This window comes from Mus pahari, chromosome X (assembly GCF_900095145.1).
Source record: "Mus pahari chromosome X, PAHARI_EIJ_v1.1, whole genome shotgun sequence".
In the NCBI taxonomy this organism is placed as follows: domain Eukaryota; kingdom Metazoa; phylum Chordata; class Mammalia; order Rodentia; family Muridae; genus Mus; species Mus pahari.
The window spans coordinates 38503484-38508688 of record NC_034613.1 but is presented as its reverse complement, the minus strand read 5'-3'; the positions used below and the strand labels follow the sequence as shown (position 1 = coordinate 38508688).

Sequence of the window (5205 nt, the reverse complement as noted above, 5' to 3'; positions counted from 1 at the left end):
CCCCTCTTTGTTTGCAAACATATAACTATTAAGTCTTTTTTTAGAAGTGGGCCATACATTTTATTCATAAATATATTGGCCATTTTTAAAATAAAACATATAAACAAAAATTAGAAATACATAATTAAGTACATTTGAATTCTTGTCAAAACAAGGAAACATTAATGAGTTATTTTAGAGTATCTGTTGAAAATGAAATCTTCAATAGCTGTTTCATAGTGTTTTGTTTTATTGCTCTTTAAAGCTGATACTATAAGATAAAGATAGCATTAATTCAAAATAGGTTCAAAGAATTTATTTTACAACTTTATGCTTATATAAATTTCAGAATTAAAAAAGATAAAAAGTTACAAAGCAGACAGCCTTCAGAATACACTGTGTAGCAGGCAGAGTATGTTTTAGTCAGCTGGAATGAAAGTCTTTGCTCTGCTGAGCAGTCTCTGCCAGCCTGCCACACTATTATGTGCTTTTAACATCATAAGCCCATTGTTTACTCATAGACAGTATATACAGATCAAAAGCCTGAATATTATACACATGATGCTCTACTTAGTTATATTTCTGACTTGGAAAAAAACAGATCACAAAAAGTTTCATTTTCTTAAATTGCTGTGCTTTGTTGGTGCTACTAAAGGGGTCTGCAACCCTATAGGTGGAACAACAATATGAACTAACCAGTACCCCCAGAGCTCGTGTCTCTAGCTGCATATGTAGCAGAAGATGGCCTAGTTGGCCATTGTTGGGAAGAGAGGTCCCTTGGTCTTGCAAACTTTATATGCCCCAGTACAGGGGAAGGCCAGGGCCAAGAAGTGGGAGTAGGTGGGTTGGGGAGCAGGGCGGGGGGAGGGTATAGGGAACTTTTGGGATAGCATTTGAAATGTAAATGAAGAAATATCTAATAAAAATTAAAAAGAATATATAAAAACAACATAAAAATTATTAATTGAATTTCCTTATGTTATAGTAACATGTTAAAAATAATGTATATGCGTATAACATGTAAGATTGCACATAATAATAAACTTGTGTAACTGAAAAAAAAAATGTTCCAATGATGACAGAAACCTCCACACTTTAAAGAAAAATTAAATTGAAATCTTTATTTTTGAAACATAAAGCTGGGGGGGAGGGCAAAATTTAAAACAAATTTATTCCAAACCAGCATGTGCAGGACAACTAAAATTAATGAGCACAAAATGTAACACCTTGGCCTATGATGATGTTGTCCACAATAGAATTTAAGTTCTAAAACTGCCATTAAGAGAGCACTGGTTAAAGTTAATCCAACATATTTCCTAAAAGCTGTTAGTAAGGTTATTCATAAAACTCATTTAAGGTAGCTGTGTTTTTCAGTAGCCTTTACAACAATCTAGCACTTGGTAGATTGGCACATGCTATAAAACTGTGTAACATTTTGTAAACTAGCTGTGCTTTTCAGTAGCTGAGTTCACCAACCGTGTAACAGAATTATAATGTTCTCCTAAGCTATACACATGCCTCACGTATACTAGTACTAATGGATTCCTCGGATACTCTTCACCAACTATAATAGGAGGAACATCTGCCTGTAGTTTCTTGATTGGTGTTTGTAAGATGTGAGACAGAGCTCTTAGCTCAAGTTAACCGCCCCATGCCACTGTGTTTACAATATTGTCACAGTACTTCCCAAGCTCTTCAGGTGTGTACATATCTCCTGTGCTGGGATTTGTTAGAAACGGCAGGAAGTCGTCTGAATGGCTTTGCATGTACTCAGCAGTCTGCCTCCTTAGGGTAGCCACAGTCAGCGCACAGTCTTGTTCTCTCAGCTGATCCTCAAGTGCTCCATACATGCAATGACCATCAGATGGAATATGTTTAATTTCCAACTCTCTGGCTGCCAATATTTGAGCAAGTTTTTTACTCTCAAGATGTCTGGCTTCAGATAAGTTCTTAATTTCAGCCTCTGCTATCCTTTCTTCCCGCTCCTTTTCCAATGCAGCCTTCTTTCCCCTTCTTTTTTGTGCTTTTGAAATCTGAGGTGGTTGATTCTCAAGTACCAAGTTTGAAATGTTAGCAGCAACAGAATCTATCTTACTATCCTTGAAAGTCAGCTTCAATTGCTCCAGTTCTTCCCTGTGTTTTTGCTCCTTTTCTCTCTCCAATTTAGCAACAGCTTCCTTGAGTTGCTTCCTCCTCTTCTTGTCGTTTTTAGGAACAGCGTTCTTCATTCCTTGAATTTTGGCTTGCAGCTCCTTCTTCTCTTTCCAGTGCCTTCTTAACAGCTAGCTGCTCCTCCTCCTCAAGTCCTTCAGCTAAGACCTCCTCCATGAAGACCAGGTGGCCAGGCACACGTGCTGGAGGAAATCGGCTACTATTAAGTCTTAAATGACCTGTAAATATAAAGTTCAATGTGTGATACATGAAGAGGTATGCAAAATTTCAACATATTTACTTGAGGTGTCTCATTTTCACAAGAATCTGCTGTGAGAGAAAATATTGGAATGGATACTAAGATTATAAAACAATGTTGGGAGGAACATAAACATGTATCAGGCAGAATCTATTAGTATGGACTCACTAAGTAGAATTTTTTTTAAATGTAGCCAGCCCATAGAGTTACAAAAAGGCAGTTAGGTTGTATGGTTGAAACTTGGCTTTAAAGATAGGCTGCAACTTGTAAACTGAAAATTACAAATCTGCCAAGGTACAGAGACAGATTTAAGAATTCAGGAATATTAGAATGTCACAATGAGTTGGTTACTTAATGTCAACTCAGCCACACTGTGGGGTGGGGGGGGCGTGGTTAGGAGGCATAACTTTCATCAATACTGTAAGAAATAAATTTGTGAGAATTTTGGCATCCTACAAGAACTTTCTTTTCTCTGAAGGCTAGGTATTACATTGAGAACTGCTACAATTGAAAAGAGTAATCAGGTTTTAGGGTGGCAGGGCCCAAGTAGCATCACTCAGGCACCAAAGACAAGAGGAGTGTTGGAGTGAGTCACCTCAGTAATGGATTAAAATATTCTGACTCATCTGCACTGGTCCCACAGATGTAAGGCGGAACAGTCTTCTGACAGGAGAGTGAGGATGATTATAGGGAAGATGGAAAAGAAGATGTCAGACAAAGGTTAGAAATCAGGAGGTCTGGCTAGACAGTGCTGCAGCAGCCTGAGTTTATTTGCTTAGGCTTTACATGCTTTATGATATCATGGGAAATAAAGTCACAAATGAGAAGAGACGATGGCTGATGTACATTGGATATCCATTCCCATCCAGTAGGCTCCCTGTTCCTCCCTATTTCTTCCTCCAAGATTAACCGAATACTAAGCCCCTCATCTTGAGCTTCAAGTGTATCTCCTCTTATCCATGAGTCAGCAGGCCAGGAAATCTGCCAGTAGACCTTGGCCTGACTTTCACAGAATCAGGCAAAATGGCTCCTAACACTCAACCAGATTTACCATTTTAACTACTAAATTCTTCCTTGAGACATATAAGCTTCAAAATTGAAGGTCATATGAATCAAAGTCTAGTTCTGGTCATGAACATAGAGTGATGGTTGGTTCCTCAATCAAGTCCTAGACTTGAGACAGTTTATAGACGCAGAAATTTTCAAATAAAATGGAGTCCTTCGAGAAACATTTTTCTATACCATTAATCTTGCTCCCACTTTTCCCCAACAAAACTTACATGAGTTTTATCAGGGTAACTTTATCCTGGGAAAAGTAAATAAGAAAAACTTTAAGGATCTACTGAACATGGATTTTTGAATGAACACTAGTTTTAGGAGACAAAAATATCATTGTGAACTATCAAAAATATCACAATTTAGTAGATTTTTTGACTCTCAAATGATAAATGGAATTTTAGGTGAGGAAAATATCATAGTTGATGTCTCTCCTTGAACCCATTTTGTTGTAATACACTAGTTTCAGAATATAAAATTGGAACAGACATACTCAGCTCTTATCAGAATCCATGGTAGGTCATTGGTTCACTGCCTATGTGTGAGAGCTATGATGATTTTAAAAAAAGGATTAATAGAAGTCAACAGAACTGTCTAACATGAAAAATTCATAAACTAAAAGCAGTATCACTTTCATAATATTGAATACTTTTATAATTAAAATTCAGCCCAGTCAGAATGGCTAGCATCAAGGAAATACATGACAAGTGCTGTTGAAGATATGGGTTAAAGGTATCCTTTACTCACTGGTAATGAGTAATGTTACCTGGTGCAGCCATTGTGGAAGGGAGTATGGAGGTTTCTCAGAAGACTAAAAACAAAGCTACCAAAGACACAGATATGCCCTTCTTCAGTCCATGCCCAAAGACAGAGATGCTTACCTATGTATACATCTTTATAAGTGCTCAAGTCACAGTAGCTAGGGAATGGAACAGTGTAGCTATTTAACAACAGATGGATGAAAACCTGCAGCATGTGTACACAATGGAACTTTATTCAACCATAAATAAAAATGAAAGTATAACAGTTGCAAGGAAATGAATCTAATTGGAAGTCACTATATTGAGCAAAATAAGCCAGACTCAGAGATAAGTATCACATGCATTCTCTCATAGGCATATTTAAGACTTTAATTTTTATGTGTTATGTTTGTATGTATGTATGTATGTGGTGAGGTATAGGCAAACATCAAAAAGGAGGAAAAAGTTTACCAGAAGGGAAAGATGAAGGAAAGGAAGAAAGAAACTGTAAAGGCATACATAGTGCATGAAAGCAGAAACAAGGAGGGCACTGGGATAGAGGAAATATATCTACCTATAAGAGGAGGTCAGCTGGGCAAGATGCGAAAAATCACAAGTTTTCTGTACAAACTTAATAAAAAAAAGCAATATTATTTTTTTTGTGCAAGAGAATGAGATTTAGTGGTGAGGATAGAGAGAATCCCTTCTAAGGTGAAGAATAAGTGATTACATCTTAGTAGTTCTGCAACTAAAAGAAGGGCTTTGAATTAAAGTCAATGCATTTACTTTTGAGTGGACTATCCTAAACACTAGCCAAGTGACCTAAACATGTGCTAATTTTTACCTGGACCCACAACAGGTGAAGGAACTGCTACATATCATAAAAAACATTGGCTCAATAAATCTGTATGGCCTTTTGAAGCCTCAGTTACATTGTCAGGTAGGTAGCAATAATGTACATATCCAGGGAGATTCTTCTAGAAGTCTGTGTGTACTCTGTGCCAACATCCACAGTGAAGC

At 37.1% G+C, this 5205-nt stretch overlaps 1 pseudogene; it reads right to left on the bottom strand.

The window, feature by feature from the left end:
• Window positions 1-1421: 1421 nt before the first annotated feature.
• On the bottom strand, window positions 1422-2334 carry LOC110314205 (annotated as a pseudogene).
• Between the last annotated feature and the right edge of the window lie 2871 nt (window positions 2335-5205).